General features: G+C 45.6%; 1 protein-coding gene across 18 annotated transcripts in view; it reads right to left on the bottom strand.

Annotated features, from left to right (window-relative positions):
- The window catches only part of CYSLTR1 (cysteinyl leukotriene receptor 1), a 99,999-nt gene extending 82,537 nt beyond the window's left edge, over nt 1-17,462 (bottom strand). For 9 of the 18 annotated variants that reach the window (XR_014571780.1, XR_014571781.1, XR_014571782.1 and 6 more), the window contains exons 1-2: nt 16,419-16,575; nt 9,113-9,282 (exon numbers count right to left, since the gene is read on the bottom strand). The gene's annotated coding sequence lies outside the window, so the exon portion shown is untranslated. The other 9 variants (XR_014571789.1, XR_014571790.1, XR_014571791.1 and 6 more) reach the window with 9 other exon arrangements.
- Between the last annotated feature and the right edge of the window lie 7,918 nt (nt 17,463-25,380).

Raw genomic sequence — 25,380 nt, 5'->3', positions numbered from 1 at the left:
TTCCATGCAAAAACAGGACTCATGAACACACCTAAAACACTGGGACAAGAAAGGAGTCAGGTAGTTTTCTCTTTAGGATCACTGAATGCATGTTTTTCCAAAATATTTAACTGTCAAGTACCTAAGGAAACCCTACACTAGCTGTTCCGTCTGTGGGATTTTAACCAACATAAATATTGTACAGAAATTAACAACGTGCATGTTTTGCACTGCTTGCTCTTTTATAAATCCATGTGTGTGCGCACGTGTGTGTGCGTGCATAATGAAAAAGGAAAGTTTTTTCCGGGAAAACAGCATGTGTGAGTATGCTCATTTCTTGACTTCTATAAATACACATTAACTGGAATAATATTTAAATTGAAGGTTTTCTGTAGAGCTCTTGAGAAACGCTGGCTACATCCATCATGCAATTTCCTGGAAGCCACAAGCATGGGAAACTGGTTGTTCCTTTGTTACACATCCCACCCCGGCTGCCTCTGAGGCAGTGCATCACCACCTCGGTTGTCCCTGCAGTCATGCCATGCTTCCTTCAAACCCATTCACTGTGGCACTTCTGAAAGCCAGCATCCTAAGACCACAACTGACAAATGAGGCCAGAACAGTTGCCGGAGAACCTCTTTATAATAAATTTGCTTCCCTGACATCCTGTCTCCCTTCACCAGCACTGGACAACAAAGTCAGAGCCTGGGCTGCCAAAATCCCCTTCTGCTTGTGCCTCCTGCAGCTGTCTTCCTTTTGGCAAGGACATCTGTAGTCCCTCTCTCCCACTCCCATTCCTTCTCCATGGGAGGAGTTTGCTGGCAAACAGGTTACTGGAACACACTCATCCCAAAAGGAAGATGAGGGCAGACGTCTTCTCTAAGGGAAAAGGAATGCATCCATCTCTAGGGTTGGTGTTTTGGCTCTTACATTAACTTCAAACTCAACCCCGGCACAAAGCTCGTGTGCTCACACTAACAGGATAAAATTAATCCAGAATGTCTTCTGCCCACTAGGCTGCTTCCAAAGCTAGCATCGGGCTGCACTGTCCCTGCAAGTGAACCGGCAGAAAAGTGATCTTGGCAAAAGTGAGTATTGAGATCCTACCCATCTGCATTGCACACCTGAACATCACCGATTTAGGAGCTGACAGGCAGAGGTATTATTTCATTTGCTAATCCAGGGACCTTGCTTTCTACAGCACAGATGTAGAACAATCTCCCATCCCATGGCTCTACAGCTTGTATAGCTCACACAAGTAAAAAAGTCAACTTACTTTCTAATAATAAATCCTGTTATTAACATTACAAACACTAGCCTGCTCTGTAACTGTACATTACAGCCTTGTGCAAAAAACATCACAGAAAAAAATACCAGAAAAATCTTGTGTAAGCATAGGGCATGATTTAGCAAGCTCAGATGCTGACCATGCTGCTCCAGGTAAGGCTGTAAATGCATCTTAGCATGAGAATATTTTCTGGCAAAAATAGCATCATCAGTGCCCCTCATATTCAGCTTGAGGTGACAATAGAATTGAGATCCACTCGTGCAACTGCAGAGCTATCAGAAGAGAAACAAGATTTCCTGCGCTTGAGACAATATCAAGTAAACAAAATAACTTACAGTCCAAAGCCATGTACGTAACTACTTTACTCTGCAGCCCAACCAGAAGGTAATTTGAGGAAACCATGATTCATTTTCAGATTTGTGTGGAAAAACAGTTCTAATTTATTAAAGGACAAGCTTCAGCCTCAGGTCCAACAATCACATCCTGCTAAATGTTCTTCCTGCAGTAAGATCTATCTGGAGGTGATTTCTGGTGCCCCATTACGCAGGGTAGCTGCTCACTGCTGGCTGTGGTCACTTAGCACATGCACAGCTCGGAAGCCACAGATCAAGGGGCAAAAAGCAACTTAGAATTCATCCACTGAACCTAAAGATTTTCCATTGCAGATTGATCATTTGAATTCTATCTGCTTTCAGCATTGCTCATGGGAATATTTGTAGGCAGGAAAAACAAAAGGAACAGGTTCCCAAATCCCGCTCCCACTTGTGTGTATGGAAGAGGACGTAGCTGTGTGATGGAGCCATCCCACCCAAGAGAAAGGGGACCATTGGTAAGAGCTGTTTGTTTCTCTGCTGGTACAGCCATAGCATGGTTGACCTTTGGCAGTTCTGATACCTATCTTGGTCCCATACATTATCTCACCATCAGAAACCAGCATTGCAGCCAGGGACCCCAGATAGAAATGAGGATGTGGGAGGTCCGTGAGACATTTCACTGTCATGCAGCAGTTGCTTAAATTCCCAAGTATTTACTCTAAAATAACTCCCCCTCCAAACACAAGGGGCGATGATCAATCAATACTCTGATACCAGGGTTCACAATTCAATCCTTTCTTTTTTGGGGGTGGGTGCTATGGTGGCAAACGAAGCCAGTCTCAGAGGCAGCTACCTACTCCTCTCTCACACCTCTCTAGCTCTTCCACCACCTCGAGCTCTGCAGAAGATGACTGGGAGATCACCACAACAAAACGTGTTAAATATAGCCCTTATTTCCATCCCCCCCTCTCCCTCAGAAGGTTGGGGGTCAGTATTTTTAACATGGATCATTTATCACAGTTCCTGTTAACAGCTCCATCCCCTCAGTGGCTGTCCCGGCATAACTGAGGGAGGGCACCCATGGGTGTAGGATGACAGCAACTTGTAAAGCCAGCTTTGCAGCTCAGGACAGTGCATCACAGAGTCCTGCTCCCAGGTTAAAAGGCAGGCATTTAATGAAGGCTTTTTTTGATTTCCACACAAAACATACAGCAGCTGAATGTTTAAACTACCTAGCTGATGAGGCTAGTACCTGACCAAAGCCAGTCTCACCCTTAGAGGTCACTGCAAAGGCAACATACCTGGAACACAGTTCATAATTATCAAGGGTGATTGAAACACTTTCACAGTTCACAACAGAAATGAACCCATCGCTCACATGATTCCCACTGCATAACCTAGCTGCTGCATACGCCCCCCAGCAAGCAGTCACCTTCCTTGCTTCCAGAGCTTGACTCATACTCCGTTTTTACATGGTTATCTTAACCTGTTTGGGTTTGCACACCAGCTCCTGTATCAAAGTACATTCTGCTGATATAGCAGCATGTCCTTGGAAAAGAAATAAGCATTACCATTAAATGCAGGCTTTAAAGTAACAAGCAAGCTTGCAGCTGAGGAGGGACAGCTATCACCTTATCCCCATTAGGCACAGCAGGACAGTTTGAGCATACAGATCAGTTACAAGGCCAAAGAGGAAAAAACAAGCTGGATAATCACTGTCAGGCTGTGAGTACAATTGCAGAGTTCTTGAGGAGTCCTTGTGTATGACAGACTGCCATGGCCTTGAGCCAGACTGACAGAAAAACTGCAGGACTGGACATAGTCCATTTAGGGTTATTAAATCGTACGTGGGTTTGGCCAACACCACAACCTCAGGCTGTGTGATCTAACACTTCAGTGATGGGCTTGAGGACATGCTACAGTAAAACTCACAATAAGCAAATTTCCTTAAAAGTAAAATAAACAAAAAACCTCATTTAGTCACCAAACTATGAACTCGTAACGGAGCCCTCAGTCAGTACCTAAGTCAGTAAAGTTAAACCAACATCAGCCTGTGATAAGCAGAAACGCCATGCAGTAGTAGGCTGACTAATTTTTAATCATACCTTTTCCTAAGGCCATCTGTTTTCTTCCCATCGACAAGGCCTACAGAACACCTAATGGTGTATTAGGAAGAGTCTTGTTCCCCATTTTAAGGAGCATGCTCGACTGTAATCCAACATTGACAAAATTCCTGCTCCTCAGCACTCGAACAGCTGCTAGAGAGCAATGCCCTCTGCACTGTAACCCAGAGGAGGAAGCTCACATGCAGGGAGACCGAGGCTCTGGACAACGTGCCCACTAGGCAAGGTGACAAGTCATTAGGGCCAAATGCCTCTTGGTGACTGGGACAACAGGAAAAAAATGCTCTAATGGTGGTTCCCCATCAGTAACTTCAGACTGAATTGGCAAGACCTTTGCAAAGTGCTGTGAGCCCACAGAAACGCCCTTTATTTATGGCTTAAAGCCTTCCAGCTTGGTACACACAGACTGATCAAGCCACGACTCCTGCTGCTTTGGAGCACACAGCAAGACCAACCAGGAGTGCCCGAAGGGTTTTCCATCCCTATGGGCAATGGCCTGAAAGCTGCTCTCCACGTATCCAAGCCAGTATCTGATTGCACACAAGGTTTTAAAGAGCCTCAGCGGTAGAAAGGCAAGAAGTGAGCACATTAAGAAGGCCAGGGTAATCCTATGTTTACATATCTCAATGGATTTAGTGATTTCTTGGAGTAGTTTGTACTATAGAGGACGATAAGGATTTGGGAGGAGCACGGCTCAGGGAGTAGAGAAGAAAGGCTGCACTCTGAAGCTAGAACTTGAGTTTCCCCAAACAACGTATGGACTTGAGTCTTTGGCTTTACATCCACTTGCCAGGCTGGCCGGATGCCAGCCAGCTCCCACCTGAAAGCCCCGTCCCAGGCTCAGTACAGCGCTGTGCTCCAGGCCCAATAAATCCCGGCTCTCGGCAGGGGCTGCTGGCCAAGGATCAGCGCCGAGCGAACACGGCCCCCTTGTTTCCCTTCGGGGCTTGGCTTGCACCTGGCCAGCCCCGAGCATGAGCTGAGGCAGCCCACGTCCACCCACAAAAGCACCAAACCTCAACACGTCAGGTGCTTCTCAAACAACTCTTGCAGCCCGAATGCTTTATGATTACGAACAGTGATTTTTAACCAGAGCAAGCTGGAAACTCCTTACAAAACAAGTTTTTATCTATCGCACATCTTAGACTGGAGGAGGGAAGAAAATCACAGCCTACTGCCAAAGAGATTCCTCCTTGCGGTGAGTCACCAGTTTGACTCAGCCTGGTGGGACGTGAGCCATCTGACAACAATAGAAATCTGGCAGTTCGCATCTGCGAGTTAAACAAGCTCACGCGCCCTAAAAATAAAGCCTGCTAAGCTGCTGAAGTCGTATTTTCCTACCAAATTTCCTGCTGAGCAGTTCCAACCAGTGTTTGACCACATACTGCCTCATTGATAGACCTTCTTGGTTTATTGTAGGCAGAGATTTAATTAGTAAGTAAGGAAGCGAGGAATTCCTGTTGGTGTTTTTCTGAGGGGGGAAGTCGGAGGGAAGAACAAATGAGAAAAATTATGAGCGATGTGCACATTTTCCTGGCATCAGAGCCACTTCAGAATAAATGTGATACTATGAAACACCTCCTTCCTCTGCGTGTCTCCTTTCCTTCCCTTCGCAAAGTATGGTTTAAATAAAGAAACATCTGCAGAAACTCTGCCGCAGTTGAGCCCTAATCAGGCAAAGATAAATACAAGTATCAGGGGCATGCGCGGAGGTGTAGGATACAGAGGGTCTCTGTGGGAAATGGGTGCCAAGTCACTTGAGCTGCGGAGTGGAATTGGCAGGGGTTGCAGGGAGCCAAACGCCTGGCCCTGACGGGGGAAACGTGCTGCAGTTCAGATACAGCAGTGGAGAGTGCTTGCAGGAAAGTACATATCAAACTATCACGGTAGGGAATAAAAAAAGGAATATACGGACATCTCAGTAAGAAGGAAATGCTACGAGCAAGTCTACACAGCAGACGTATGGAACAAGCTGCTGATAATGGAAGGATGTCTGTGGTGCGGAGCTACCAGCGAGAGCTGGAATTACCCTGCAGTTCCAGAATGACTTTTCTTCTGCATGGGAACTCTCAGAAGCAGGCCTCGGCTATCTTCGCATCTTCCTGTTTGTATTTAGGGAGAAGCCAGGGCAAGAGAGTCCCGGTCCCAGACAGAGGTCTGTTTGGGAAACGAGAGCTGCCACGGGCCAGTCTCACAGGAAGGTTCTCTCTGGAGGCTTTCAAGGAGGACATGGCCCCTGCTAATGGGTGTGCTTAGTGCTCTCCCTAAAGAACCACCAGTCCCTGTACAAACAGTACCATCACCCCAATTCATGCAGTGCTTCTGAGCTACACCATCACCATTGCATTAGAAGCGACCTTTATCTGGTAACTAATCAGCACCACAGTTGTGTCTGTGCTTCAAACAGGAAATTAAGAAAACACCACGCCGGGCTCTATGAACAAACAGTGACATCTTCAGCAGCCGCTGCTGCTTTCACACCTCTCCTGGGCTGCTCCTTCCCTTGCTATTCTGCTAAATATTTCACCTGGGGGAGATGGGTAGCACAGGAGATTTGAAACAGTTCCTCATAAAAACCACTCAGTTCTGTAGCCCGTGCTCCAGCAGGGAAATTTCATCTGGTAGAGCTGAACAGACAGTTGCAGCTGGAGCTGGGTGAGACCAATGGCTCCAACAGGATATATTTTTACTGGCTTTGTCTCACTTGACTGCTACAGAAAGAAACCTAAGGGCTCTAGGCAAGGACCAGAGATCAAGTTTACTTCCTTTTCTTGCAGGGTTTAAAGCAAAAGAGCATGTTTCAATGCTCTCTCATGAAAACATATCAAGCATTTTTATTCTTTTTTCTTTTTGCATTAGCCATGCATGACTGCTCTGGATAAAGACCAGAGTAAGGGCCTGGTATCTGTCTGCATCATTGACATTACACGGGATGGGCTGAGCCGCATCACAAAGTTCCTGAGATACATTAGAGGACACGCTCACAGGAAAAATCTAACCAGCTCATTTTTAATGTGCTTGGCCAGGGACCCTGTGAGAGGCCTCTAGGCCCCTTACGGAGCTGATGAAAGCTGCCTGTCTCAGCTTTATAGCAGAGCCAGAACTGCGAGGTGCTTATCAAAGCAGTCAGATTGTGCAGCTCAAGGTCACAACTTTGCACAGAGCAGCAGTCAGGTTGCAACCTCACACTATGGAAAGAGACCTCCTGCCTCAGTTATTTCACAGGGCTAAGGAAAATAATCCTTTCAAAACCTCTACCACCCCAGTCAGTAGTGCAGCAATGAAGCTCAGCCTGCCACACCATTTCACACAATTCCAGACCCCAAAAAGCTAAAAAGAAAAAAAACAAGTGATTACTGAGATTGCCAGATTGCCACTTCTCATGGAAAAACCTGGTTGTAGGTAGCTGATTTGATTTGTGCTACTCTTCACACTGGAAACATGAAAAGCAAGCAAGAAAAAAACTCATGTTAAAATATTTTCTATATGGAGATAAGAGAAATTGAAATACAAAGGGATGCAGATAATCCAGGAATTGAATCAGCTAGCAAGCTCCATCCTAAAAAAGGCTATTTATTCCCAGTACCATCGCAATGGAAAATTAGTTCGTGTTAGCTCTTCTTGCACTGCAGCCACACTTGCTGTTTTGTGCCTCGAGCAGAAAAATCAGAGAAGGAATTTTGATTAGAAGTGATCACTGCTGAAGATGTGTATTTGGATAAAGAGACTTTTCATCCAGTTCCTTTTGTTTCTTGATTCATAGTCAAGCTCTAATCCCATGCATATGGCCTGGCAAAGTTGAATTTCCATAGCAACTCTTTTTAAGCTAGCTTCAGGACAGCAGAGAAAGCTGGCAAAGGGAAAAGGTTATTATTTAAATAGCTTGTTACTGCTGCTACTATAAGAAATCGGATGCCAAACGTGCAAAACCAACTGGATTTTTTTTTTAAGATCAATCTATTTAAAAATAAGAACTCCTCTAGCATAAAAACCCTTTTAGGATCCGCACATTCTTGGTCTGCTCTCACTCTGTGAGAAACATTTCCATACATCACTTAAAATGCTCTGTTTCCTGATGGAAGAGGCGAGCTTTCTGCTGAAAGTATACAGCAAGAGAGCTAAGCTGGCTTTATTTCCAGTGGTGAGAAATCATGCAGGAACATTTTAGCTAGTCTTCTGTGCTGTAGCAGTTGTTTTATGGTCACACCAATCAACAGAGGAAGAGGCAGGACAGATGGCTGACACAGAAACTAATCTCCCTTTGATCAGCCCAGACTTTCTTCATTAGCTGGAGGACCAACATTTACACTGTTTAGAAATAGATAGAGAAGAAAACTTGGCTAGCATGCTACACACCTTCACTTCTTTGCTTCTGAAAAAGCACAGCCCCATCAGATGCTCCAGCTAAGATCAAGCTGTGACATAGGTAGGACTGAAGCAGGCCCCAAACAAATTTCACACCCCTTCATCCCAAAATCAAAGGGAAAAGTCAGCTCTAGAGAGCTCCCTGCTCTCCCATGAGCTATTACAGGCTTGAAAGAAGTGAGCTTTAGTTCAGGGGTCATGCAGAGATGCCCGTTCCCCGCACACTATATTTCAGGATCAGAACTGAAGCGGTTTGCATAGGGTGTTTTTTTCCACCAACCATGGAAGTGAGACAGACAGTTTTTCCCTAAAAACCAACAAAAAGAGCAACAAAAACCTGATTTTGGATTTTACCGCCAAACCAAAAAAACAAGGCATAGTCTAGAGTCCGCAAACTCCTACAGTTTGGACACCTGAAGCAGCAAACCACTGCCTGCACAGGGCTTCATGCATGAGTGCTTCCGTGGCCACCTCCTTCACAGCTGAGTGCTGACAACACTGTTCTTCCCCCTGAAAACTACACAAATCTAGCAGCAGGAAGGAGGCAGCTGGGCATTATTTGGCTGTGAATATCCAGGTGTGCTGGGTTTCACTTCAGAGGGCCAGTCACCCTACCGTGTCCATTAAACATGCCTAGCCATGTGATGCTAAAAACACTGCTGACATTTTTCAGTGCTAGAGCCCTAAGGCAACAGCTGCACAATTATTTCAAAATATCAAGAATTTAGTTTATAGACAATGCTAGTATTTCTCTTTGGTCTTTGAAGCACTTTGAAAGCTCATTTCAAGTGAGAGCTGAGGTTTGGATACTGACTGATACAAGGCCCAGGGACATTTCTAAGAGTGCTCCAGTGCTCCTTCCCCACTCCTCTAAAGCATCACTGGGATAGCGCATTAGACACTGTGACAACTAAAAATGCAGATTATGCCATCTCAGAAGACAACAGAACAAAGCACCTTTTCCTTTGAGATTTTGTGAGCATTAAAAGCATGGTATATCTGAAAAGGAGTGAGATCTGCACAGCCAGCAGCCGTCTCCTTACCTCTGATCCGAAGTCATGATGCTCAGCAAGAAGGGGGATGCAATCCTTGGGTGACACTGGCTGCTGTCTGCAGGCAGCCACTCCTCTGCACACATCGCGGGACTGGTGAGACTGGGTCAGGTAGGAGGATCACCACAACACTTTTCTGCCCACCATCTGGAGGGGGAATCCTGAAACAGAATGCGTGCGTTAGCCACTTGCATCTGGACACTTGTCACTTGGCAGGCATAGAGATGTCAGCTGCTCTCAGGCATGTCCTGCTTACAGAGTCTTATGCCACCTCTGAAGGTAAAATCAGCCCTGGTGCTGGCTTTGCAGCCATCTTCCTGCCCTTGGAAATCCCCCTGGATATTGCCTGGCAACTTGTGCTCCCCAAATGCATCTCCTCAAGCTGCCTCTTAGCCCCCTAACCTTGCTGTTACCTAATTAAATGCATTACCCTGCATTAAGGAATCAGAACTGAGGCTTGGATCAGCCGTCTGCTATAACAAAAAGTTATCTGTTTTAGGGGCTTAATGCAAGTCTAGCCCCTAGAATCATACCCTCAAACGGGGGTAGTGGCAAAAGATAAGCGACGTGAAACAAAAGGCACAGTAACTCCAGGCTGAAGCCCGTAAGCCACGCAGCTCGCCAGCAGCAGCAGGACCAGCCCCACTGGGAGCCTCAGCACCACCGGGCGGCAGTCGCGGGACACAGAACACAACCAGGAGCTCACAGGGGATGCTAAAACACAGCTGGGCCAGAGCTTCCTTCCATAACCCCACCTCCTGATAGGAACTTGAAGGTATCCTTGGAGGAAAAATATTGTTAGCACCCACATGACCCTGTAGGTGAAGCAAAGGTAAGGAAAAAAATCATAACGGTCCTTCGAAAAGCTCAGCTCATCTGAAATCTTCTCCAGGACAGACTGAGACACTTCAAATCCTTATGACATTCACAGCAAGAATTTATTTCCCTACAGCTGTTTGTGAAGGTCTTCATTCCCCAAGCCGCTGCCTTTGTCCCACCATTGGCAGATTCCTTGGATGAAATGTTTGCTACTCCAATGTGAAAAATTGCTTTTCCCACTGCAGCACCCTGAGCTCCAGGTTGAGCTACTGGAACCCCGGACCTGCATTATCTCCGCAATGGAAGCCTCACCTTGCACAAAAGGCACTGACTCTGAGCAGTAGGACACAGCATCAGAAGAGAATTCAGCAGTATTAGGCATAAATGCAGAACTAAACCAAAAGGGAGGAATCAGGAATGGACTGCATTTTTATAAAGGGAAGGAAGATGAGACTTTAGGCATGGGCAAATAAATACTTCTTTAATTTCTTACACGCCACTGTAGAAAAGGATTAAAAATAACAGAGCAAGCTTCTAAACTAAAATATTGTATCTGCTGCTTAAGGCATATACTGCCATCGTGTGTTCATAAGGGAAACCAAGAGAAAGCAGTGACCTAAGCAGCTCCATAGGTGAGAAACCACTGCTTTGCTAGGTTTTCAAGCCATCATGTATCATCTACTCCTATATATTAGTGCTTGGTTCTCATCTACCCCTCCATGCAGTTCAAGCTCATTTTCTCAACTAAGCTGTAAACTACCTCTGTAAAAATAACACCAACAACACTGTATACACTTCCTCAGCATACTTACTGGCACGCAATAGAACATTCTCCTCAAATAGAAATTGAGATAATCAAACAAAATGAAAGTAAAAATAACAGCAAAAAAAGAACTAATTTAAATCAAACCATTCAAGCAGCTCCTCACACAGGCTTGCCCTCTCCTGGCTTCCCCATCCTGGTTCAGTCCTCAGAACAAGGCTCAGGTGTGAAACAAACTCCAGCTGTGCCCAATTTTTCTCTTAATCATGGATTAAGAAATTGAAATTGCAGTTCAGAGTCATCATTTGACAACACTCATTATGATGGCAGAGACAATTCTGTAGGCAGTGACCTCTAAAAGTGCTGGGAATTAGTAGTATGAGGCTCTTCAAATAGAGGTACTGAATATACTTTCAGGTGGCTCTCCTTATTAATCTCCTGATCCAGAGTGTCATTGCCATGAAATGAAATTTGGTCATTACAGGAGATTTTTCAAACAATTATAAAAGGCTTATTGCAACAAGATGGACAACAGTGATGATGACACAAAAGGCTAAACCAGTTATCTTCATTTTGAAGAAAGATGATCAGGAATATTAATGGGAGAGGCAATCTGAGGGACCCCTAGATTTACAAAAAAAGCTGATGTGAAACTGAGCTTCCAAACAGACACAGAAGTGGTTAAAACTGAGAGAAGAACCATCTGTTAAAATGTAAACCTAAACCAAATTATTTTGGTTCTTATAAGCCTTTGAGGTTTATAAGAACAAAGCTCTTTTTGTCCCCCACTTTCACACCTCTTAGAAAGTTATGTTACTCCAAATTGAAAGCACTGGTGGTTCGTGCGGACCCCCACGTCACTGTCAGATGGTAGGCTTTTTCCTTTTCTAATGAAGCACAGGCACAGCCCTGAGCCCCTACAAGCAGTGACCCAGCTTGCCTCCATCCTGTTCTACTCATACACACGCTGAAATGCTTTTGTGGTTTACTGGAAACTTCAGGGACAAGATTAGCTTGCATGGTTCTTTCCAGGGAAGCAGGAGCTACACATTAGCAGCCAGAAGACTTCCGTGGTAACAAAGCCGGGTGTTTTAGGTAAGACCATCTTGAGGTGAGGAAGGTGAAAAACTGGGAAATTACTTGTCTACATTTGGAGGTCAGTTAGTCATTAACATCAACTAATTACTAATGAGTCTCCATTCCTTCAACAACCCAACAGAAAAAGGCCCTGCTTTTACTCAAGCATGTAAAAACCCTAATGAAGAGACAGCCAGCTCACTGCTTTCCATAGGCAGTAGGAGTAATCATGAACTTCCAACAAGCTTGCTAAGTGATGTGACAGCTAAAGCCATATCAAATGATAGATAAAAACTTCTGTGCTACCTCCTGTGACAAAAAAAGGATACAGTGATGAGTTCGAAAAGGCAGTGCAAGGACAACACTGAGCTGAATGGGCACCTGAGGTGCTAATTCAGATGAGTGGAGTCAGGCCAAAAGCACCTGAGGGGTTTGCTCTGTACATTGCTCAGCACAGAGAAAGATTTTATATTTCTAAGTGAGATTATCTGGAAGAGACTGAAGAAGAGACAAAGATGCATTCAGAAAGACTGAAGACATAGGAGAAACCCACATAACTACACAGTTCTGGCTAAGGGAAGACAAAATTCAGGCAGAGCACAGCTGGAAGTACTGGCTGACAGGGCAAACCAAGACTGAAGACAGGATGGTAGTTATTAAAGATATATGGCGCTTGGAATTGAACATTATCAAGAGCAAAGGAAGGGTTAGAGTAAGCAATAAGGAAGAACTGAACAGGCAAGGTAGTCTCAGCTGGTAGTCACATTTTGTCATTTTTATATGAGAAAAATAGAAGTGTTGTTTGAAGGCAGGAAGAGGCTAGAGTTTGCAGGATAAATCAATGTGACAAGCAGCAGTCAGAACTGTGGATTTGGGATTTGATTAACCCAAAGAAGAATTGCTAAGTACAACAAAATTTCTGAGAAAGAATCCACAAAACACAGGGGAGAAAGGCAATGATATTCTTCTCAGGTATTCTCAGGTATACATGAAAGCAGAAGGGGATGGGATGAAGCCTCCAGAGCCTGGAGCTGTCAAGCTGGACTATGCAGTGTGGAAGGAGCCAAAGTGCAAGACAAATCTTTGAGATCACAGAGCACAGGAGAAGGAGATTGCAGAGAAGACAAAAATACGAACCAACATCAGAGAACGCAGCTGGTGAGGAAAAGCTAAGTGAAGATCCCTGTCAACAACCAGTGGGTGGAGGAGGAGAAAGGGTGTGTGAAGGTGGGGTGGAAAGTAGCAGTGAGGAGGTGAAAATGAACATTATCTAGGGCAGAAACAGCCTGGAGGACTGAAATTTGAAGTGCCTGTGAGGGAGGATGACTTTATCTAGAGACAGATTAAAGATTTCAGAGACAAAAGGAAAAGGTAGGGGAGAGGTAAAGGAAACAAAGCAGGAAATGAACAAAACAAGAGCCAAGTTTGCAAAAATAGTAGTGGAAACAAGTGTGGGAGATGACCTGCCTACATAAGAAAAAGGTCTTCAGAACCAAGGAGAACAGGGAGACAAAACTACTGGCTAGAAAAAAAATAGAACAGATAGGGGGCCTTCTATGAGGATTGTAGATTGATGGGGGGGTGGGGGGGAGGACAGTAGAGAATGAAAAGAGGGAGGCAGAAAAAAACATCTTTATTCTCAGGAAGTGTGTACAGAAGGCAAAAGCAACACACAGGGCTGTTACACTAGCGGAGACAGAAATGAGAAGTGTTTCTGGGTTCAGTTAACAGAAACAGACACCTTCCCTCAGCAACCGTTGCTGAAGCGCAGGGGCTGCTGGCAAGGATGAGACCACCAGCAGCCCACACCACAGACACCCAGCTGCTTCCCCTCTGCCACCACAGTGCTGCCAAGACCCTTCTGCCCCAAAAGAGCCCCCCACAGGGGAGCAGCAGGGCTTGTGGTAGCATGAAGTCGATGTGCTGTGCACCAGTAGTCACAGCACCTGCGAGGAAGCGAGGAGGGATGGAGGGCACACCACCCGCCCGCGCTCCCCGTGCCTTGGCGATGGCAAGCAGCACAGCTCAGCCCACCACTTCTTTTTGGTCCATTTTACAAAGGAAAAAAAAAGCATGCAAAAAAAAAGTAGTAAAAGTAGGAAAAAAAAGATAACTGAAGAACAAGTCCTTGCCACAGCACCCACCATGTGTGTCAGCAGCCTGCAGCTCATGCGTGAGAGGCCACGAGGCTCCAGCACAGCTATGGTTCCTGGGGCCGAGCAGCACCTGAGGGAGGACACACAGTCCCAGAACAGGGTCTGGACCTGCACAGAAAGGGCAGGGACTTCTCTTGCTGCTGGAGGCAGCTGGGAGCCCCGCCACTGCCACAGCTAACAGTGCTGCCAGCCCCTCAGCTGCCATTTCCTGAGAGGGAGAGGCCAGGCAGCATGGAGGCACCGCACTGTGTCAGCAGCAAGGAGAGCTTGTTCTCAGTGCCCACCTGGTTATACTTTTAGTTAAAACAACAGCAGCTGCACAGAACAAGAAATAAGGGGAAATGAAGCAACAGGGAGATGCAGCACTTGCTGAAGTTAATTTTGTTTAAAACTTTCAGATACATATTTACTGCTAAAAGCAAGTTCAGGTTGATGGAAATGGCTCTAATATCTGTAAGAGAAAATGGTTGAAGTACTTTGTACCAAAAATTCATAAGGTTCTTTGTTTCAAAGTGACATCTTTTCCTCATTTCACATTTTCTGAACAGTGGAATAATTCTCTGCTTTCCCTACACCTACACATCTACAGAAGTTTTTTTCCCACTCATCTTCATTTCAGTGAGAAAACATTTAAAGTTAATTTTTAATTACCATAAATGATTTTTAGAAATGAACTTTTTTGTATAAATCCACATGCATTTTATTTCCAGCTCCTTAGACTTCTCAAAAAATTCATGACAGGGCCCAGTCTTTAATAACACATCTTCAATGTTATATGTCTAAATTTCTTCATTTCACTGCATTTCAATAGTAGATACCTTATAGCCTGAGGCAAATAACTGCCTACAGAAGAAATTTTAGTATCTGGAGTGGAACTGAAGCTTATTGTTACAAATAGTCACATAATTAGGTTAAAAAGGAAATAAATCTTTACAAAGTCAAGCTCCTTCCTGCTCTGAATGCACATTTTCAGTAAAGGAAAGTCTATTTAGCCAGGGTTTGAAGCTGCTGAAAAATAATCTTAAAATAGCAAGTAAGCCCAAGAAGCTAATAAGCCATTTATAAAATAATTTACCCTGCAAATATAATTGTATGAAATTGAAATGAACTCCACAGCCGTGGCTGCCACAGAGCAAGAAATGGGTCAGAGGTTGGCAGGGAAGGCGCCTACACAGCCCCATTAGCAGTGGTTTCATAGATGAAAGGAAGAAAAAGCAGTTCAGCAGCTGGAAAGGCACTAGGTAAAAGGAGAATGAGGCCCAGGTCTTGCTCTGACCTTTAAGCCAGGTATGCCGGGGTAGATCCAAACAGGATTTTGGCAGCTCACACAGGTAGAGCCTCTAATCCCAAACTGAGATCCTGCAGTTTCTTGTACTTCTACTGCCTGAACTCTATAGACATTTCTCATCTTAACATTTTAGTGGTTCCAAACAGGGCATGGGGCACAACTTGCTTAATCTTAGATACTAATTAGTCATGTAGACTTCCCTTTAGTCACTGGAGAAAAACAAGCACTTACAATAGCAAAGTTTATCTTCTAGAACAGGCGTCTAAAACTATCACACCCTGACCATACTCATTTCTTCTTGGTAGCCAAACAAGGATCCCAGAGCTCTGCTACATGCCTCAAGTCACAGGAGGTGACCAACTCAGCATTGCGGTCCTGACCAAGTGCAGAATGTTCCTTTGAGCTCCAGCAAGATCCCTAAAGACCCTCTGGAGATGCTGAGCCCAACGGACATGCTTTGTTTATACCCTCCTGATGGCAAGAGCCATCAGACCTTCAACACAGCAGCACAGGCAGTGTTTTCTTTAGAAGTGAAATTTGAAAAGGGCCTCTAGCCTAAGTGCTCTTTGTGACCTCATCTCAGTCTCCTATCTGCACAGGATGCTGGCTGCTCCAGATGCTATTATACGATGCTTTGCTTTTGCCAGGGACCATTTAGGAAGAACCAACACCTTATTCAGTTCTGCATCCACTCCATAAACAAACAGCATAAAAAAAAAAAAAAAAAAACCAAGCTAGTCACTCTAACACTGAGATTTAAAGCCTGTAAGTCCTTCGTTTGCTCTAGCTCCTTTATTTGAGGAGCAGGAGATGTTCAGGCATTCTCAGGGAGTTGTGCAACCTCAGGCTACAGAGGACACAAGGGTGGCTATTGACTTGAGGGCAGCTGAGCCAGGTTGACCCCAGCAGAAGGGGTGCCCTCACCCACAGGGTGCAGCCCCCCAGGGCAGGCACAGAGGGCCGCTGGCAATGCGGCTCATCCCATCCACAGTCCCAGACAAGGCAAGCACCAAGCCAGGCCCGGAGTCCATTCAGCAAGCCCAGGCAGGAGCAAAGGGAACCAGGGCCAGGGGCATGGCTGGAGACCAGGCTACAGCCTGCGTACAAAACCGCCCCTCAGGAGCCCCAGGAAAAAGACAGGGCTCAAGACAAGCCACAATGTGCATCCAAGGGCCCTCCTCAGAGAGGAATTACCTGCACAGCATGGCTGGTGTCCATCCTAGAGGCACAGCCAGAGGGAGGCTAGAGACAGGCATGCCTGCACTGAGCACAGAAAAGAGCAGAGGCCCCTGACCTGAGCTTAAATGGAGCCGTGGGCAGGTGTGGGGAGCACAGGTGAAACTGTTTCAGGGCTGTTAAGGAGTATTGACTTAGTGTAATGATTTAGTAACTGCATGTAGCTGCTGCCAAATCATGCTGCTCTGAGGTTGTTGCTTGTAGATCCCTGCAGCCTTCCAGACTTGTATAGTAAGACACTGAGTCACTCTCGCACCAAACTTCCTTTCAGCAGGCCCCTGAAAACCCTTCTTCCTTTACCAGTAAACCAATGCTCTGTCTGCGCAGCAGAGGCCTCTTCCCTCTCGTCACCACCACCGTAACTGCTGACCGCAGTGTGGGAATGTGGTCTTGCAAATCCCAGTCTGATCCTCTCCCCTCAGCAGGTCTCTGCTGGCCTTCTGCAAGCACAGAGACAGGACACAGAAGCTGATGGTCTTCACCTCCCGTCCCTGTGTCTCTGCAGCCCATCTGCATGCTATTGTGCACCCTGTGTGCCCTGTGGCCCCGTGGTGGTGAGGAGGGCCTACAAAAGCAGAGTGGATTTCCACTGCAGGAGCCATCAACCACAGCTTTGGCAAAGGCAAGAGCCAAGGCCCAAGCAGCGCCTGAAAGAGCAGTGAGGTTGGTGTGAGGAGCAGGTCCATGCGAGGTGACTGGCTGGGGTTCACTTGGCCACACCGCTTCTTCCTGGCCAACGCATCTGCGCCAGGGCTGGCCTCTGAGCAACTCCCAAAATTCAGTGGTTCTTGGCACATGTCTTTCCTCCACCTCATCTGTAGCCCTTTCTCACATGGAGTGCTTGAAAAGTCAGGTCCTAGGTGATGGGAGCAGCCTCGTCTGACGTGGCAGAAATTCACCCTGCTGAACTCAAGGCTCTGGATGTGAGCAGCGCAATGCACTGAGTGCTCATTGCAGCTCTCCATCCAGCTGCCTTTGCTGGCCTTACCCCCTCGCACACTCTTTTCCAGGACTGCTTAGAAATAAATAAATAAATAAATAAATAAATAAATAAAAGCTCTAGCCAGAGTGCTGTATCAGTAAGTAAACAGGAAAAAGATGGCACAGACTAGGAGCCAGCCCTAGTGATTGTGAGGTTTGGGGCAGCAAGCACAGCAATGTCACGCCAGCTGTCTCTCTCTGGGTGGAACAGTGAATGGATTGAGAACAAGCTGCTGTTTCGGAAGTGTTTGATTTGAGACTGCCATGGTGTGCAGGGCACATTCTAGTCTTTATGAAGAGTAAAAGGCCCTAAAATCTGTGAGGATCTTTTTGGAGGGCAGTTGGCCAATGTGCCCATCAGCAGAGCTGCAGAGCAAATGGATTTCTCTGGCTAGGGCAGGCAGCTACAGAGGCAGAGCTGAATAAACACCGACATGAAGGGCTGTGTAGGTAAAGGGACCAAGACCAACATGAGAAATCAGAAGCCTTTTTTTCTTATTCCTTCCTGTTTCTTGGTCCCCTTTCTATAAAACAGAGCTAATAACACTGACCTGCCTAATGCTGAACATGTTAAAGGCCACAGCGTGCTCAAATAAGTCATCACTGAAGTTACATAAATATACAAACGTGTCTATGCTTCATCTCATACCTCAGGAGCCTTTAGGCCCACTGTCTGGGGAACTAATAACGGTCTAGTCGCAGCTGCACGAAACAGTGTGGGCTATAAAACCTGCCCACAAAGCTGTGTAAATATTAAGACAGCTCATGCAAGGAACTACGCTGCTACAACCACACTGCTCTCCATGCTGGAGCTAAGAGGTCTGAAGGTAATGCATGCTGCAGTGACTGCGCGAAGGGGACTTGTACAACATGGGATTTTCCAGCGGGCCAGGGTTGGTTTGGATTCTGGTTGGGGTAGTCACACTTCAGTCAAATAAATCAGGACCTGCAGCGGGGAGTAGAGGACAAGTTTATACAAGAGGACAGACAGTTCCCAACCATGTTGCTCCAAAGTGAAAATTTCAAGAATGTGAAACCTCAGTGAATTTGTACTGGGTAATGCTGCATGTCATACAGCTGCCTGGTTGGTGTTCTAGCATTAGCAGCCTTTTGTGCAAATTTACTCTCTTGATCAGAAACAGATTGAGATCTTGGTGAGAAATAGATTGAGAGAAGAGTGTTTTGTTCCCCTCAAAGTTTTCTTTGGTGACCCACAAGGAGAAATGTCTTCACCAGTGATCAGCTTTCCATCAGCAACCACTCCCAAACACTCAAAGAAGAGCTTGAACAAAGTATTTGGGCTTCTTTAGAGTGGGTTTGGTAGAACAAAGGCACCAAAACTGCAGTCTCATGCCGGCACCACTTCCCTGGATCAGACCAAGCGCTGCAGCCACTTTGCAATCCACTTGTGCTACCAAATGGCCCTGGAACTGTGTCACAAGCCTGGAGCTGCCCCTGTCCAGCTCAACTCCTGCCTCATTGCAGCTGGAATCCAGAAAAGAGCTGCTCCTTCAAGCCTTACGAAGAGCTTAGTTGGCCCAGTCTCTGTGCTCACAGTGCACTGACGGGAGCAGGCTATTCTCAAACAGCAGCTGCAGAGGTGCTTAAAATAAACAAACAGAAACCAAATGCATGCACGGTTGCGGTGGTGCTACTGCTGCCCCTTGTCTGTAATGTCCACGTGGCTGGAGAACCTGCTCAGGCTCTGAGCAGGCATTTAATGTGGGTTCCCACCCATGTCTCACACCTCAGGGGAAACTGCCCTAACTGCTGTGCTTGTCAGTTATTCCTTGTAAAAATGAAGGGTGCCTTCTCCACCCTTCCTTTCTCAGCTCTTCCACTTGTGCAGCCAAGAATACAAGATACACGGAGCTGAAGGAAGGAGGGAAAGATCACATCATGGACTCAGCTTTTCCTCTGAGCTCCTCCCTGCTTGCAGCGCCTGCTCTCCTGTGGAGCCTGCTGCCCCGGGGCAGGAGGAGAACCCATGAGCCACAACAGAGCTTCTGCATTTGCTTCAGTGTTCTAACATCAGGCGAGGCAATGCCTATTGCCCAAGGATGTGCAGATGCATTGGCTTTAGCCCCAGCATACACGAGCAGGAAGCAGTCGCATATGCTCTAGGCTGGTTTCAGAAGAAAGTTATATATAGCCATGTCTGAAGAAATAGCTATGAGATGAAGAATAGCTGAGTTTTGGCATTAGACATGTAATTTTCAACATACAGATGTAACAGAAGAGGCTGTTGGATACGTGAGGAGATGAGTTCAGACCTCGATGTGAAAAGGCTCACATTTTAGCAGCACAGCAGTGGAATTTAAATGCCCTCCCTCCATCTTTTGGTAATCTTTTCTCAACAGAGAGGATTAAATTAGGAAAGAAAAACAATGAGTTTCCACAGCTGCAGAGCTCCTCTGGCTTCTGCAGTAGCTTTAATCTATGTTTCAGGAAGCAAAAATATATTTTTTGCCATTGCCCATTCACCACCCAGGAGAGTAGGTTTAATTACTTCTGCCAGTTTTAACAAGAAAACATATTGTCAGCAAATAGTGAGCATTTCCTGCTTGCAGATTTGGCCGGACAGCACATGAAGTCAGTCCTGTTGCTCTCTCCCTGCTCTGCATGCCTGTTCTGTGGTTCGCCTGTCTCAGCACCAGGCTCGATGTGGTCACCATCCCTCCCTCCTCCTGCAAGCCGGTCCATGAACTGCTCAGCGTGTGCTTATCCCTTTCTGTTTCCTACACCTCTCCCGCAGCACCACCTTTCAGGGCACAGCACTTCTCACCCGAGTTGTCTAAACATGCGCTGGCCACCACACGGCTGCAGCAGGAGCTGTGAAACCCTCCCCAGCCCTCGCAACATCCCTCTCATGCCCTCATTGGAATTTTCCTCCCACTTTAATACATGCTGTCTTGCAGCGCACACACTGAAGAAGGTGTTTCTTTCCTTCCTCTGAAGCATCTGTTGAGACTGCTGACAAAAGGCAGGATATTGCTCTGATGAAGGCTGATATCTTCTGCTCCACGTCAGTCTAATAAATACACATTAATGGAGCTAACTTGAAATTCCTGATACAGTGACTGTTCAGTGCTTCTTCCAGTTATTACTCTCCTTCCAGTTAGAAAGAAAGGAAGAAAAGAGAATCACCAGGGCAGATCTTTGCACCCTGACACCTTTGTTCTATTGAGAAAAGTTCTCATATCACTGTGCATGCCTTGACCACAAACCAGTGTTGTTTTTTTAACTGTCTAATAGTTCTCAGAACAAAATATGGCTGCACCATGAGTTTAGGAGATGCAGCTGTACAAGACAATATATTTTAACATCTACTGTGGCTAAAAAAAAAAATAAAAATATCTAGATGCAAAGATGCTAAGAAGCCCTGGGAGAAATAGAGATGGGGGTGATGCCGATCTGGAGGAGGAACCTGAGAATTGCTAACAGATCTGTGAAATGTCCATGTTCTGCTTACAGAGAGTAAACAGAAAAAACAACACAGCACCAAGTGTTTCAAGAAAGCTCAGTAAGCCAAACAAACAAACAAACACACAACCCCCACAACCAAACACACCAACTGCACTTTCCCAGCCTGAAATGAGAAAGTGTAAATGGTCTTGTTCAAAGCCAATTTTCGTTCTCTGTCAGAGCCCAAAGCAAACTGTTGTTCCCTCTGGCTTGCTTTATGGGGCATCATAGGACTGATGTGCTTCTTGGAAATGTGGAGCTAAGGCAGTGTCCCCATGACCACAAGGCATTCTTCCACTGATTTCAGGGAGGAGGGGAAATAAGAATGTTTGCTTTCAGTCTGGTATTATATTTAAGAAGCCAGTTCTGAATTTTTTCTCTCTTTGCCTATTTTTTGGGATGTTCTACATGTGGAGCCTCCCTGACTGTATTCTTCGGTTTCTCGACAGGTTTTAAATGAAGAGGGATTATTCCAGTCTCAAAGGCTTTCTTTCAAATGTCCCAAACATTCTCAAAAGTTTCAATTTTAAAGCAGCATAAACTGAATGTTATAATTAAGTTAGAAATTTGTAGGACACTTGGTTCCTCAAGGGGACGTAGAACTGTTGTGACCTGGCTCCCTAATCTTAGCTAAATGTGCGCAGTGTGTGTGGGAAGTTGTTTGCAAGACATGTTTGTGGTAAATGCTCTTAATATTTGCGCACACAGCTCAGCCGCGCTTCAAGCAGACCTGATTTCTGTGCAAAAATGTAAACACTGTACCAGCCCTGGAACCTGTGTGGAGTGTTTGCATGGTATTTTGGCAGTTAAAGCTTGTATTTAAACCCTAGGATAAGGGTTTTGAGATAGTGGTTCAGGTATAGTGCAACTGGTATTTGCACTTTCCCTCTCCAGACATAACTGTAATGCAGAGGGAAAAATAAACTTAGACTGACTTAAAGGCAACAAATATCCTATCTTCAGCAATACTGCTTAAGGAATTTGTAGCTTAATAAAAGGTGAGAAACTAAAAAAGTGAGAAAATGGAGATGAAATTTTAGAAAAGCATGATGTATCTGTGTTATTGTATCATCCCAGCATCTGAAGGATGCTCTCTGCTAGCTCAAGACATGGCACAACTGCGGAATACTGCTGATGTAATTAAGATATTATTGTGCTGCATTTCCTCCCCAAGTGTCACAGAAAAGCAGTGCCTGGTGAGTGAAAGACAAATTAAAACAAGAAAACAAAAAAAAAAAAGAGAGACAACTTAAATATAGAGATACTGGAGAAATCATCAAAAGTAGAAGTAGTGACTGAAAAAAATCAACAGGGCCAATGAATTGTCATTGCCAAGGAAATCTTGACTCCTCTGTCCATATGAAACTGCTTGTAATAGCACTGGCTTATTCATTCCTTCCAAAACACAGCTGGAGTTATTAACAGCCCTCCTGAGATGGAGGCGAAGGACAGCGTTCGCCAGAACGGGAAGCAGGCCCCAGCTCCGACACGCATTCATTCCCCTTGGCTCCTGCTCTGCTCCCTCCCACCATTTTCAGAAGATCAAATTCACCTTCTTGTGGGATGCCACAGCCCCTTTCCAAGCCTCTTCCCAGCTCTCCTCTGCCCAGCTGCCTACAACTTGCTGTACTGCAGCTCTTCAACTAGAGCTCCCTCCGTACCCACAGGGAGGAGCAACCTTGGCATTCCTAGTGGCAGCGCTCAGCATCAGCGGAGTCCAAGCACAGCGAGGCAGCCTGGTAGTCTGTTACACATAGTGCAAGAGTGATAGCTTATATAAGTTTTTTATAAGCAAAAACACCATCAGAGTATGCTTAGATAATACAATGCTTCTCAGGAAGCGCGGAGATAAAGCCACTTTATCTTTGTGTACACACATCCCTGCACCTCTACCTTTGGAAATTAAACAAGCTCCCAAGGCTTTATCCTGCTGTGTTGGAATCATTGAAAATAGTGATAGGAACAAAACCTTCTCAAACCTTGCCTTTTCATTCTTCCCACCCACCAGTGAAATCCTTCTGGTAGATGCTTTGTTTTGTAGGTGTGGTCAGTGCTGTTTCTGATCTTAATGAAATGACAAATTAGTTGTTTCATGAACCTGTTTTCTCTCGTGAATTACTCCCCTTAGAGCCCTTTACCAGACAGCAGCTGCTCAAAGCACAGCTGAAGTGTGACTTCTGCTGCTGATGTCTTTGTGGTAGCTGCTGATGTCACTGAACTTTTTTAACTTTTTTTTTTTTTCTTTTTTCTCTGAAGAGGTTTACATCTTGATAGCTAGGCACATGCCTAAACGTGTGTTCATGTTCTCAATACACCTCTTTTGTCTTACACCTCACCTGACAGCCCTTTCACTGCACAAATCCAGCATGATGCTGCCAGCTCTGCACAGTGCCTGGGGATGCAGGGATCTGCTAGCCTCCCTTGGGAAATAACTCATTTGTAGCTCAGCCTTGTCCCACAGAGCGTGAAGGCAAGGTGATTCCATTGCAGTCCTACCCTTCTCCATCCATGTATCTGCTCGCCCTTCTGCACCCCATAAACCCCTTTTCTGCTGGACCCTGGGGAGAGCTTTCCAGCTTGGGCTCCTGCAGGTCCTATGGATTGCCAGCAGCACGTATGGCTGCTGGGTCTTAGCCCATGCACTGCTGGCTGCACACGCTTGAATACTACTTTGAAGGACAGTCAGTGGCGTTAGGAAGGATTTCATCCTTCCTTCAGCTACAGCTGGCTTTGGTTTAGGGCAGAAGATATGAACGGTTCTTAGAGGGGATTAGCTTTAGTGTCATGCCCCTACCATCAATATATTCCATTTAGTTGACTTTAGCTTTAGTGTCATGCCCCTACCATCAATATATTCCATTTAGTTGACTTGCTTTGACTTTTTCTCTTGTATGGTTTGATTTGCGTACTGACCTCATTTGTGTATGTTAGCAGTTTGACCTCATTCTCATCAAGTTATTCCTGTTTTTTTTTAAATGTATTCGAGTTCTCTGCTGAAACCCTTGCTGCTGTCTACCCAGCTGAAGTGAAAGGGGAAGCACAGCCTTACGTGATGAAGTACATGAGTGGATGTGGCTCATATTTGTTAGGAGGGTGTTTTCCAGCCTCAGGAATCCCCCATGGAGTGCATTGTTTTTGTGTTCCAGTTCACATGAAAATGCTTGCCCTTCACCGTGCAGCTGTCCTGTGTGGGGTGCAGCAGCCTGCAGCATCAGAGATGGTATATGGGACAATGGCTTTCGAAGCTGCACCATTTTCCTTCCAGCCTTCTTGGTGCTCACTTCTTCGCCTTTCCATGCATACCAAAACCATCATGTGTGCTCTTGTAGGCAGTGTCACATAAAGGATGGGAACTTCTTTGGCCTGTTTTGCTGAGAGGAAGTAATGCAAGCATGCAAATACCTGAGCTCAGAGCCGTGGATCTTCCCACACTGGTTTCGTGAGCTTTCCACAAGAGACTCAGGCACTATCTCTCTTTACAGTTATCACAGCTGCTGTCTTGGGCAGAGTATGAGCTGTGGGCACGGGAATGCCCCAAAGGTTCCAACACAGGTTGAAAGCCTCATTTTCTGAAAGCCAGCTACTATATTCATGTAAGTTCCCAATGGCAACAACCTGGGGGCATACAACTGCACACCAGCATTGCATATGTTCATTACCACTCTTCTTACAATTAGCTTGCCAGTACAAAAGTGGCTAGGCACTGGCATGTAAGAGTTGACACAACTCTAGCAGATGATTGCTTCAAAGTTGATTTGGCTCCCTTGGTATGATGACTTGGTACTAGAAGGTAGGAAAAATCTCCTTGCAGAAGTCTATGAGAATTGAATCCTCATGCAGAGAGCTCTAAAGCCTGTTAGTTGTGTAACATTTACAGTTAGTTGGATCTCACCAGACTATGCCAGTCTTTCTCCTCGCCGGTGAGTGATGGCAGTTAGCACAGTGCTCCCAAAGACAAGTTCAGGATGTGTTCAGTACATTGGGTGGATAAGGAAAAGGGGTCGCACGTGCAGGCTTGCAGGAGCTGCTCCAGAGCATGGGCTACTTGCTGCTATGTGGGCACCTTTGGAAAGAGAACTTCTGCAATCCTCTTGGACAAACTGGGCAAAGCAATTAAAATTACCACGATGTGAAAAATAAGCAAGCATTCCTCCCCCGGTCCCTCCAACATATAAATTTTCTTTCATGCATTCCAAAAAGCCAGAGGTTACTGGATTCTACGCATTGAGGGATTCTGAATTGTTTAGGATGGCAAAGAAGTTTTAGCAAAGACAACGGATGAACCTATTTTTAGTATCAGCTGCATGGAAAATACTTATCAGAGGCTGTGGTGTGTTAGATTGTAAGACATGTTTCCTCCTTTTTAGTTTCTGCTGAAAAAAACACAGAACTTTAGAAGCAAATGACAATAATAAAAAAAACAACTGTTCTGATAGGTAACTATTTGTGGCTGGTATTGGCAAACCCCAAATCT

Source organism: Anser anser (assembly GCF_964211835.1).
Source record: "Anser anser genome assembly, chromosome: 13".
Lineage (NCBI taxonomy): Eukaryota > Metazoa > Chordata > Aves > Anseriformes > Anatidae > Anser > Anser anser.
This window is presented reverse-complemented; position numbering and strand designations above follow the sequence as displayed.